We start from the raw sequence: 14,132 nt of genomic DNA on the forward strand, positions 1-14,132 counted from the left end.
CTGCTTTTTTTTTTTTTAATTGCTGTTTTTTTACCTTTTTCCTTCCGCCCACAATATTTAATATGTAAAAGAATATGTGATTCTGTTCCATTCTGTTTGTAGTTTGTTTGGTTGTTTATTTGTTTGTCTTTTTGCACAAAGTCCGCGAGCATTGCCACTTTTCATTTCACTGCACAACTCGTATGTGTATGTGACGAATAAACTTGACTTGGAAATGTCAAAGATTAGAGGACATAGCATTGCGGTAAGGGGAACAAAGATTAAAGGAGATGTGCATGTTTTTTTTGACACAGTAGGAAGGGATCAGTGACATTATTTATTTGCTTAGCAGTTGTGTGCTCAAGATCCCATATCAGAGCTTGGGCCCAGTAGAAAATGGATGCCCTCATACCTGAAGTAGAAATTAGGGCAGCTTTGTCTTTCAGTACCTTGATGAAACAGAGCTCGCCTGATGGCTGCATTTAAATCCAAGAAAATTAATTTCAGACTATTCATTGACACTGCCCTCTCAGCCAGCAAGTTGCAGCCGGGCTAAAGCATAAAACTCATAGGAAACTATTGTACAGCAATCAAAGGTCCTTCACTCAGAAAGCAAAACCAAAGCAACCTTCCAGCAAAAGTGGGGCATTTACTATTAAAAATAAAGTGAGTTGTGTAAACTTATGCATTTGTATCATGTGTATTAAATCAGTTTCAGTTACTTGCAGAAAGTTGTTTACTGCAACACATCTAACAGATGTTGTGCTTGATTTATATGGAAAATACCCAATCACCACTCCGCATTCTTGCCAGGTTACTAAATTGCTCAAAGCTTTCTTTCAGTTTTTACTAATTTGACTTCTTAAAATTGCACTTCAATATCATTTATACGTGTTGACAGCACTTTATTCAAGCATTATTTCAATTTAGAACTCTTAATATCATCCTGTCCCAAACTCTATGGTGAGCCTGCCGAAGTATATGTGGGGAAAGGGGAACCATGTTTACATTTCCAATATGTCTGGAACCATCTTAATTGGCCTCTTATGTAGAAGCTCTGTGCCGGTTGAGATCTTGTTGATTTTGCCTTGCCACTAATCTAAGGACACATGTTACATTGAATGACAGTCCAATTAATTGAGGAACAAGAACATGGGAATGCCTCTGTTTTGAGAAATAGTGGGATAGAGATTCTGCAAGAGCCAATAGAAAATGTAAAACATGTTGTAAAGTGATGATTCTGTCATTCAAAGAGGCTTTGAGTACAAAAGTAAGGATAAGAGACCAAGTGAAATCACAACTGTGTATGCACCACCAGACTCAGGAAGAGATTATCCCCTCAGTTATGAGGCTTCAGAACGGTCCTTCCATAAGCTAGGATACTGTCTGATTCACTTCTATCCAATTGAGGAGATTGGACTTTGTCTATGTACTAATGCGCAACAATGCTGAGAACTCCATTCTGTACTCTGTATCTTCCCCTTTGCTTTTTCTATTGCATTTAAATTTGACTTGATTGTATTTAACCTATGAACCCGCACATCTTTGGAATGTGGGGAGAAACCGAAGCACTTGGAGGAAACCCATCGGTCACAGGGGGAACGTGCAAACTCCACACAGATGACATCTGACAATAGGAACAAGCCTGGGTCTCTGGCGCAGTGAAACAGCAGCTCTGCTACTGCGCCACCATGTTGCTGCCTCATCACTGGCTTCATGGGATGGAGCAGCTTCCACTTAATTGAACAGGGGTGCCGGGCCATGACGGCTCCTAAACAGTCACACTTCCACTGCACCAGCACATTAACTGCAGACGCAAGGAACTACAGATGCTGCTTTACAAAATAATACACAAAGTGCTGGAGTAACTCAGCTGGTCAGGCAGAATCTCTGGAGAACATGGATAGATGACGTATCGTGTCGGGACACTTCAGTCTCAGCCCCATCCCATTGATGGGTTACACGCATGTAAACAGGTCAGGAATGACATTGATCTTCATCTTGACTAAGATCTATGAAGCACCATTTCACAGTTCCTCTGGAATGAACCATAAAGATAAAAGGTAATATGTTATTGAGAAATACTTCAATAACAAAAACACCAAAAAAACATTTAAAAAAAGGTACATCCTTTCCCCTTTCAGATGATAAAAGTCTATCAAAGTGTCTTTATTACTTTTAACCCCAGTTCCGATTTTCAATTTCACAATTGCGACCTAGAAAAAGCTTTAGATGCACAGTTGAATGAGAGATGCTATTTGTGAGAAGATTGCTACTTGTTTATCCTTGATATTGATATTTTTTCAAGATAATGAAATCCTTTAGAACAAAATAAATCATTGAAGACTTGCCTTACTATATTTGAAGCAGTCCCAGAGTGCTTAATAATGAATGACTTTTGAAATATAGTAAAGTAGACAACACATTTACGAAAGGCTGATCCCTGGAGCTACAGGTGTAAGGCACTTAAATCTTTTAAGGAGGTTATTTCAGGATTCTGCAGGGAAGAGGCCATCAACAGAAATGCTCACAGGAAATAAAGATGTTGAGGTTTATTTTGACAACTTGGTTGTTTAGGATTTAGGGGATAAGAGAGCCTTCCTCTATTGGTGATTTGGTGACATCAAATACGATAATCAACAACAGGGGTAGTTGCGGCAGGTGCTATAACAACATTTAAAAACCATTTGGACAGATACATGGTTAGGAAAGGTTTAGGGGGACATGGGCCAAATGTGGGCAGGTGGGACTAGTGTAGATGGGGGAACTTGGTCGGCTTTGGGCAAGTTGGTGCAAAGGACCTGTTTCCATGCAGTATGACTCCATGATCAGTAAAATAACCACACAAAAGCTGTTAAATGGATGTAATTCAGAAACTATATGGATGAATTTTGCAATAACAGGTATTAGCCAAGCAGGTATGACATAGAACTAAACCTCATCATCTAAAGTAATTTTGTGATGAAACCATTATAATTAATAACAGTCAATCTGAACATAGTGCCACACCATAGGAGAAATTGGACATGGGTGATTGACTGTACTGTGAGCTGGTATTAGACTAGAGTTAGGCAAAGTGGGAGTGCCAACATATATGAATTTGATGTGTCTTGCCTCCTTTTATTAAGATGTCGGTTTGGCACATTGGATTGTCAGTGTTCACGTGGTGCAGTTCAGTATTCCACTGTGTCAGGTACAGCACACTATTAACTGATGACCAATGATGGATCACTACCTCTTCTCAAGGCCCCATGTCAAGAAATGAAGGAGATAGTGAGGCTGGAGTTTGATAATGTTCCCACAAACTACATCAACCTGAATACACTGAATGACTACATCAACGTGACCATGTGAAATGTACACTAATGATGGTCCAGTCTTTGCTTCACATATTTGCATCCCTGGAAGTCACAGAACAGTATAAAGTTGGCAAGATTCAATGCTCTCTTTTCCTCTCCGAAGCTTTGAAAAATGGGCAGAAACCAAGTCCCGCAGAGAGCCATATCATGGTTGAAATCTTTTTGAGCTGCACCAAGTTTACAGTGTCAGAATGGACAGCAATATATCACTGCATGCACTAAGTACACCGACAAGCTCATGAGCACTTATTAAATTTGCAGGACAAAATCACAAGTAATTGATGATTTTCTGAGTGGCACAGAATCTTGCACATTTGGAGTGGTATCTGAAGGCAAAGGAGGGATTAGCAATCCCAGGACATTGTGCTTGTAAAGCAAACTGATCGACAGGACAGAAATTGTTGTTAGAACCCCAAGGCAGTTCATAAGAAGGTAAATAAGTTAACTGCAGATTATTGTTACATTGAGATTGTTGAGTCAGAGTTAACAGGCTGTGAAATTTAAAATTATGGTTTGGATGAGATGTTGGAAAAGAGTCTGCAATTGTATGAGGAGTTTATAATGAGCCGACCATTAATTGTTGATTCTTAGCAACAGTGAGCGAGTGGCACAAAAATATATATTCCTCGCATTTTTACATATATCCCAACAGGCAGAAACATTAAATAAAAAAACCTTCTCAGAGCTGATACTGTGGTCAATGTGAGCCTAATGAAGACCCCTCTACCTAGAGGAGGTTAGCTCAATTGAAGAAGAAGCAACTGCCTCATGAAATTTACTAGTAGACAAAAATGCTGGAGAAACTCAGCGGGCGAGGCAGCATCTATGGAGCGAAGGAAATAGGCAACGTTTCGGGTCGAAACCCTTCTTCTTTGCATGTAGTTTATTCTTTGCTTTAAAGTTTGTAGGTTTTAATTAATGTAGTCCCTATACTTGTCCTACTCATGGTCTCTAACCACCATCGTAATGTTGTGTGCAATTTTAAAGGTTAAAGTTTAGATTTCTATTCACACAGGCCAGTGTCCGCCAGTCACTTTTTCTTTCATAATTACATTTATAATCAAAGGAAAAGGGAAAACTGTGGTGTAGACACTAATAGGAAGTGCCATTGTACCATCTTATGAACTTTGAAATACCTGGTGATTTACACATTTTTCAAAAATGCTTCCAATATTAATCCCCCAGACCTCATTAAATACTTCAACCTGCTTAGAAGAGGATCCATGCATTCACATTTTCTTCCCACTGTTTATTAGACATGAAAGTAAAACAGAAATTTCAAGGAAATAGGTAATAGTACGACAGATGGAATTTGTTGTGAAAACTGTGAAGTGATGGACTTTAAGAAGAACAATGTAGAGTGGCAGTACAATCAAAGTGGTGCTATTGTGAGCGGGTATGATCTTGGGATGTGTGCAAGACAGTTGCCAACCATTTTCCAATATCTTTCCCAGAGAGTTTTTTAAGCTTTCCCCAACCATTTTTCACCATGTCCAGGGTCTGAAGTTGTATATGATTTACAGTTTTTTTTTTTTTTTAATATTTTATTTTATTAGAAGTAAGTACAGTCATATGGCACCAAAGTGCCTAATATATATTTTCATAATACATTTTATGTACAACTTCTTTTTTTTTTTTTTTTGTTACACTGAAAAAAGATTAGAATAAGAAAAAGAAGTTAGATAGTAAAGGATAGAAAGATGTGAAATATATAGTGTGTGAAAAAAGAAAACGAGTAAATGAAGAAAGTTGAGAGAGAGAATAGAGAGAAGAAAAGAAAAAAAGAGGAGATCATTATTTATAGTCTTGACCAACCCTCGTCCAGTGTATATGATTTACAGTTAACTCACTTTATTTAGTTTGGGGAGCTTTCAATGATTTATTTACAGCCTATCACTTCACATTATAAGCTCAACGTTCTGACATTGCTTTCCTTTTCCTCACCTTTAGTTTGCACTTCTGTAGTGCCAGACCCTATGTCAGCAACACCAATCTCATGATTATCCATTATCTGCTATTTTTATCCCTACCAATTACCTAGTCTTGAGGACCCATTTGGTGTGGAAAACAGTGACTTCGATGTAAAATTGCTCAATGGTTCACGTTCACAACTCTTTAAAGGTAGGTGGGCAAATTGACAAAGTTGGTACAAAAAATACTAAAAGGAAGATCTGGTTATTTTTTTAATGGAGGGACTGCCTGCAAAAAAGCCAAATATTTACAAATCACCGACATACTGTGTACATTTCCTGGTACCACACTTTATCAAGGATTTCAGTGTCTTGGAAAGGGTACTAAGAAGGTCAATTACATGGAGATTTGAAAAGCTGTGTACATTCCCCTCGGAGCAGAGAATGTTAAAGTGGAACCTAGCAGTATGTATGAAAGCTTTGAACTGGACAAGAAAGGAAGAATCTATACTTTTAGGAGAGTGGATTGATAAGTAAAAGTCACAGATTTAAAATAATTATCAGAGGAAATAATAATTTTTTTCTGTGTACAGGGTTGTTAAGATCTGGCTTGTACTACCTGTGAGCGTGATGGAATCAGTTTCAATTCAATTTTTCAAAATATGCAATTGAAGACTCTCTTTCCTTGGTAAGTTTTCAACATCCATCAATGACTCATTTTACTTCAGGAGACCTCAGCATCTGAGACAATTGCCTCTTGTAAAGATGCCATCCTTTTCTCTCAGCTTCTCCATCGTGCTGCATCTGCCCTCGAGATGATGTCTTTCATTCCAGGACATCTGGAAAGTCCTCCCTTTACGGGAAACATATTTTCCCTTCTACGGTGATTGATCAGTTCAGTTCACATTTATTTGACACATGCACCAATTAAGGTGCAGTGAAATGATTTTTCCATGCAGTCATGACAATAAAAAGCAACAAAACACACAATTAACACAAACATTCACCACAGTGAATCTCCAGGCACCTCCTCACTGTGATGGAAGGCAAAAAGTCTTATGTCTTCCCTGCTTCTCTCCCGCGGTCAGGCAGTCAAATTGCTGCATCGAGGTGATCGAGGCTCTCGATGTTGAAGCCCCCGCCGGGCAATGGTAGATCCAGCAGCCGATTTAAAGCTGCGCCAGGCGATGAAAGGCCTCACGGGCGATGAAAGGCCTCGATTCAAACCCCGCGATTCAGGGCGGACCAAGCTGCTATTGCGGGAGCTCCAGAAAATCGGTCACCAACCAGGGCCCTGCGAGCTCCCAATATTACAGTCCACAGGACTTGTGGCCGAATCCTCTGTAGCTCTGTAGTCGGTCGCAGCCAAAGCGCCACCACAGAGTCCGAAGTCAGCCAGCTCCGCGATGGTAAGTCCACAGGCTCTGCGACCGGAACCCTCAAGGTCGATTCCAGTTGGAGGCCACCAGCTAAACGATGTTAGACCTCAGCGCAAACGGAGATATGACAAGGAAAAGGTTGCATCCCCGTTGAAGGAAGAGATAAAAAACGGTTTCTCCCACTCTATCTGTCTGTCTGTCTGTCTGTCTGTCTGTCTGTCTGTCTGTCTGTCTGTCTGTCTGTCTGTCTGTCTGTCTGTCTATCTATCTATCTATCTATCTATCTATCTAACTATCTATCTATCTATCTATCTATCTATCTATCTATCTATCTATCTCTATGGAGATTCGGCGTGGCGGCGCCTTGTGGCAGCGGCTCGACTGCAGTCCGTCTGTCTTTTCTTTCTTTTTGTCCCGTTAGGTGTTTGTTTTTGTTTTTGTTTTTTAGATGTGTATATGTGGGAGGGTGGGGTGGGCGGGGGAAACGTTTTAATCTCTTCCCTGTACGGTCCACAGGACTTGTGGCCGAATCCTCTGTAGCTCTGTAGTCGGTAATCTCTTCCCCGGCCTTTTCCCTGTTGGGTCTCCATTGTCGTTGGGCCTAACATCGTGGAGCCGGCGTCGGCCTCTAACCGGAACCAACCTGAGGGCTCCAGTCGTGGAGCCTGCGGACTCACCATTGCATTGCTGGCCGACTTCGGAGCGTGGAGAGCTGTGGTGGCGCGCTGCTGCAACCCGACTTCGGAGCTTCGGAGTCTCCGGCTGCAGGCCCTGTAGACGGTAACATCGGGAGCTCGTGGGTCCCTGGTGAGAGACCGCTTTTCGGAGCTCCCGCAATGGCAACTTCTCCTGCACAAATCGCAGGGTTAAAACGACCCGGAGCGGGGCCTTACATCGCCCAGCGCGGCTTAAACGGCCGCAGGACTTACCATCGCCCGCCGATGGCTCTAACATCAAGACCTGGAGCAGAGCCTTACATCGCCCGGCGCAGCCTCAGTGTCCGCCGGGGGCTTTAACATTAGTCGCCTCGACACAGCAGTTGGACTGCTTGACCGCGGGAGAAGAATAAAGAACAGGAAAGAGACAAGACTTTTGCCTTCCATCACAGTGAGGACGTGTTTGGAGATTCACTTTGATGGATGTTTATGTTAATTGTGTTAATTGTGTGTCTTAGTATTTTTGATATTATGACTGCAAGGAATTAAATTTTGTTCGAACCATGTTTGTTTGAATGACAATAAATGGCATTCTATTCTATAACTAAAACTCTGATCTTGTTATCTTCCGGTTTGTCAAAAACGGTTCACGATAGTGCTACGATTTTTCACCAGTTCACTCACCGTTCTCCTGTGCTGCGAATGCGCCACGTTTTGTTCCGATCGGTTGAATGTCGTAAAAGCTAGTGAGGTTTAAAAATCTTAAAAACCGCGCGTGCGCAGATCGATCTCTTCTCCTGCCAGTCAGCGCGCGCGGATTAGTCTCTTTCCCTGTCACTCCCCGGGACGGTCCACCCCTTCCTACACCATCGCGTCTTTACTGGAGGAGATTTCCAACCGGACTTTTGGAGGGACTAGAAGCAGCCCAGCCCCGCCCCGCCCCACGCAGCAGCCCCGCCCCTAGCAGCAGCCCAGCGTCAGAGACCCAGCCCAGCCCAGAGTTGGAGACCCAGCCCAGCCCGGAATCGGAGACCCAGCCCAGCCCAGCCCGGAGTCGGAGATGATGCCAAATGGAAAGCGGAGAGTCTGATCCCGACGGAGAAGAACGACGAGCGACCAGCACCCGCTGTGAGTCCCCATCGCACCGCCAATTCCAGCCACTACTGCTCTGGTCCCCCTCGCTGGCTCCTCCCCCGTGATGCCCCGCTCTCCCCCATGGTTCTTTCCCCGTCTTGTCTCCAAGCTCACTCACCCCCCCCGCCAACACAACAACCCCTTCCTCCACAACCCCGCCTCCCCGACAACCCCCCCTCCCCCGCCCCCAAGTTCCAGAACTTGAAATCCATATTTATTTTATGTGCTGTCTCTTGGCACATCTTCTGGAAACATCTTTTTCACACGTATATCAATGACTTAGCTTTGCCTAATCATCACCAGATTTGATCTAAATTTCCAGATTTATTTGTCTTTTCGCCAATAATGCATAACCAGACATTTCCTCCATCAGTTTGAAATTGAAACCGACTTTTTGAAATGTTGGTGTCATATTGAAGTCTAAGTTGAATTTGCATTACAGATCTTTGCCATCAACAAGACCACTTATTTCCAGCTATGTAACATGATTTATCTTACTTCCACTTCTCCAGTACATTATTGTTCAAACTTTGATCTTTGGTTCCCTTTCCTCCAGACTCAATCAATCATGTGAAATCCTATTGCCATTGTTCAGCCTTTTCTCTATAGAACATAGAGCAGTGCAGCACAAGATCAGGCCCTTCGGCCCACAATGTCTGGGCTGAACGTGATGTCAAGACCATCACTTACCCACCTGCACATAACCAATATCCCTCTGTTTCCTGCATATCGATATGCTTATCCAATTCAGATATGCCACTAACATATCGACTTCAACCACCACCCCTGACAGCACATTCCAGACATTCACCACCCTCTGGTTAAAACCTTGTGCCACATATCTAAGTTTGAGTTTTAGTTTGAGTTTAGTTTATTGTCACTTGTACCAAGGTACAATGAAAAGCTTTTCTTGTGTGCTAACCAGTCAGCGGAAAGACAATACGTGATCACAATCGAACCATCCACAGTGTACAGACACATGATAAAGGGAATAACATGAATAACGTTTAGTGCAAGATAGAGCCAGTAAGGTCCAATCAAAGATGGTCCAAGGGTCTCCAATTAGGTAAATAGCAGTTCAGGACTGCTCTCTGGTTATTGGAAGAATGGTTCAGTTGCCTGATACAGCTGGAAGAAACTGTCCCTGAATCTGGAAATGTGCGTTTTCACATTTCTATATCTTTTGCCCGATAGGAGACAGGTGCTGAGGGAGTGGCCAGGGTGTGACTCGTCCTTGATTATGCTGCTGGCCTTGCCAAGGCAGCATGAGGTGTAAATGGAGACAATGGAAGGGAGGTTGGTTTGTGTTGTCCTACAAGATCATTCAAACTTCTTCTACCTGGGTTCTAAATTTCATCAAATATCTCTCAGCCATCTATAATTTCCTGGTTAAACAAAGCCACAAGCTTACATTTCTCAATTCTGAGCATGGCTTCACCCATCCCTATCTCTTTAATTCCTCTAGATCTATGATCTTCAGAGATTATTGCATCCCTTCAATTCTGGCCTCTCACGTATCACCAAATTTAATTACTCCACAATGGGATTTGTGCGTTCATTTACCAACACCTTGAGCCTGTAATTCTATCCCTAATAATCTCCACCTCTTTCTTTCTTGCCTCCTTTAAGACACTCCTCAAGTCTTATATCATCAGGCTAGATTTTGTTCATCTGCTTTAACTTTTTGTTTTTCTATCCTAGTGTCAATTACATACCTTGGGGACCTTTTTGCTGCATTGGTTGAATGTTGGTGCTTCTGGAAGAGGACTCAATAGCTAAGTTAAGGAGTTAAAAGTTACAGTGTGTGCCTAAACTAAGTAATTCTCTCAAAAAGTTGGCAGAAATATAATGTGCCAAATGGTTTTCCTCAGTGATACATAAATCCATGATTCCATAAATAGCTCCGCTAGGTATAAAAAAATAAGATTGGCTAAAAGATTTCATTTTTTCCTGGTTGTTAATGCAATACAAGTCATGCCATGGAGGAGTTAAAAATTCCACTACTGAATGAACAAGGACTTTAATTCAAACCAGTATTCACACATTGCCAAAACAGTCCAACACTTCAGTGTGTTAAACAGGAAATCTGTAAAAATTTATCCTGGCATTCAGTAGCAGAATCCAGCTGGTTTCAACTGGGCCCCATTGCCCAACTGGCTGGGTGAGAGATAAGAATTCTCTGCCAACTACACCTCATCAGCTGACTTACTTGGAGGCTCCGATGGAAAGACTAAGTTATAAATTCTATAGACAATATAATACACTGTGTTTTGGCGATGTATTTTTAATTGTCCTAAGTGTACCAAATAAAAAAGTGAGTATCCCAACACTTAATCACTCCATATTGGAATCAGAGTGTGGAGGTACTAATAATCCAGGCCTTGGGTTGAGGGGATGAGTAGAGAGGGGAGGTGGGTGGGTTGGGGGATTTGGTGAGGATGGATGATATTCAAAACATGAAATCTTCCCTCAAACTCTCAAATTGTCATGAGACAAGATGATATATATATGTTACAAGATTTGTACTAAATAAGTGAATATTTCTGGAAATGGGGTGATCTGGTGGTTTCCTGGCAACTCACTAAATAATTCAACAACTTTTCAATCATATTCCAGTAAAAAAACACATTACTAAATGTCTCTAGAAATCCCTGAACAATCATTAACTTTACCAGGACAGATGCAAGGAGTCTTAAATTTTGCCCACCGTGTCAATCTTATTGCCCATCTATACTAATGTAATTTGCCTTCATTAGGACTGCACACTTCTATGTCCTCCCAATTGAAGTGTCTATCTAAATGCCACTTAACTGTAGTAACTGCATCTGATTCTACAGTTATTTTGCAATGCATTTCAAATGTAAGCTGCTCTTGGTGTAAATATATTTACCCCCTCAGAACCCCTTTAAAACACCTTCATCTCAACTTAAAATTATTATTTCTTAATTTTGATACCACTACCATAGAGAAAAGTGTCTGACTATGTACCCTACTATGCCACATAATTTCATATACAATTATACCCCTGAACCTCCTTTGTTCCTGGAAAACAAGTCCAGCCTATCCAAATTCTCCCCATACTGTAATTGAAGTCCTCCAAACAAGGAAACATCCTGGTGAATCTTCTTTGTGCTCTCGCCAGTTAACATTTGCAAGCATTATTTACATTTTATTTTATTCAAATATTTGAGCATCCTTATATGTGTTACTTGAATATTTCTGTTAAATTTCAGCCACTGCTCAAGAAGTCCCTTCTTATCCCTTATCCTGTTCTTGACTAACAGCTTAGTGACACAAGAACAAAATCTGAGATTTCTTTCATAAGGAGGTGACTACCCAAGGTGAAAAGGGCAAGCAAGAGTAAGGTAATGATATCTAATTTAATTTAAAGGGGCTCAAACCATGACTTTTGATTGCTACAGATCTTCTTGCATTCATCCCTATGATATGGTCAGCATTGAATGTAATAACCGAAGAACAGGGTTAGGACTCGGCTAATTGGTTCCTTCAATAGGATCATGGCTAATCCAGTGTTGGCCCCAACTCCACACTCACTTTCTCTATTGTATTTCAAATTTTTAATAATCTCCATCTTGAGTATATTCAATGACTACCTCTACAGCTGTCTGTGGTTAAGAATTTTAAACATTCACAATCTTCTGAAAGAGGGAATTCTTCCTCACTTCCTCATAAATGGTAACCCCTATTCTAAAACTTACGCCCTGGTTGTAAGTACCACCCTCACCCACAATAGGGGAAACATCATCTCAATGTCCACCCTGGCAACCCTCTCAGAATGTTATAAGTTTTAATTTGTACCTCTCAGTAACTTGTAAAGTTGCATTACATTTTCCATACTTATACTCCACACTGCAGGGACAACTTTACATTAACCTTTATAATACATGTTCAACCTGTAATCTGACTCATGTACTAGGATCCACAAATCCCTTCAAGCTACAATATTTTGTAGTCTCACGGTATTCAAGTAATAATTCACGTTTTCTTTCTATCATGCCAAACTGGCTAGCCGCAGATTTTCCCAGCTTGTACTCTATCTGCCAACTTCTTGTCCACCCTCTTAACCTATCTACATCTCATTGCAGTCTCTTTGTGGCTGTCTCAGAATCTAGAAACAAAGAAAGAACTGCAGATGCTGGTTAATGCACAAAAGGACACAAAGTGCCAGAGTAACTCAGCAGGTCAGGCTGCATCCTTGGAGACCATGGATAGGTAATGTTTCGGGTCAAGACCCTTCTTTTGAATCAGAATCTGCTAGTCTACGTACTTTTGCTTCATCAGCAAATTTGGCTGCTAAATACTTGGTCCCTTCATCCAAGTCATCAACATAGATTACAAATAGATGAAGCAACAGCACTAATCCCCAATGGTTATTGATTGCCAGTCTGAAAATGATTAATATATCCATCCCCATTCTCTTATTTACCATTAATCAGCCGTTCCTCATATCCATACCGATATAATAGCCCAACCCCATGGTTTAGAAACATAGACACATAGAAAATAGGTGAGGAGTAGGCCATTTGGCCCTTCGAGCCTGCACCACCATTCAATATGCTCATGGCTGATCATCCAACTCAGTATTCCATACCTGCCTTCTCTCCATACCCCCTGATCCCTTTAGCCACAAGGGCCACATCTAACTCCCTCTTAAATATAGCCAATGAACTGGCCTCAACTGCCTTCTGTGGCAGAGAATTCCACAGATTCACCACTCTCTGTGTAAAAAATGATTTTCTCATCTCGGTCCTAAAAGACTTCCCTCTTATCCTTAAACTGTGACCCCTTGTTCTAAAACTTCCCCAGCATCGGGAATAATCTTCCTGCATCTAGCCTGTCCAACCCTTAAGAATTTTGTAAGTTTCTATAAGATCCCCCCTCAATCTTCTAAATTCTAGCGTGTACAAGCCGAGTCTATCCAGTCTTTCTTCATATGAAAGTCCTGCCATCCCAAGAATCAGTCTGGTGAACCTTCTCTGTACTCCCTCTATGGCAAGAATGTCTTTCCTCAGATTAGGAGACCAAAACTGTACGCAATACTCCAGGTGGGGTCTCACCAAGACCCTGTACAACTGCAGTAGAACCTCCCTGCTCTTATACTCAAATCCTTTTGCTATGAATGCTAACATACCATTCGCTTACGTCACTGCCTGCTGCACCTGCATGCCTAATTTCAATGACAGGTGTACCATGACACCCAGGTCTCGTTGCATCTTGCCTTTAAACTTTAATGTGGCACCTAATCAAGTAACTTCTCCCTCGTTTACCAATCGCGAACAATCCCTCGTTTAAACCGTCTACTTTAGATAAGGCGTTTGCACAATGGAAAAACTCAGGAATTAAAACGCTGGGAGATCTCTACGAGAAGGGGATTTTCCTCTCGTTTCAAGAATTACAGGAGAAATTTAATTTGAAAGCAAGTAATTTTTTTAGATATCTTCAAATCCGAGACTCTGTGAAAACACATACACAAGACTGTCATTTTATGGGCCCAGATATATTAGACAAATGCATGAATAGACAGGCGCATACAAGTAAGTTAATATCCTACATTTATAATACCCTTTTAATTGCACACATCCCATCTTCTGAAATGCTTAGGCGAGCATGGGAAGATGAATTGGGTTTATTAATCTCAAAAGATAGCTGGGAGGAAAGCCTTTTATACATACATTACTGCTCTCTTAATGTTAG

This window comes from Amblyraja radiata, chromosome 2 (genome assembly GCF_010909765.2).
Source record: "Amblyraja radiata isolate CabotCenter1 chromosome 2, sAmbRad1.1.pri, whole genome shotgun sequence".
Taxonomy (NCBI): Eukaryota; Metazoa; Chordata; class Chondrichthyes; order Rajiformes; family Rajidae; genus Amblyraja; species Amblyraja radiata.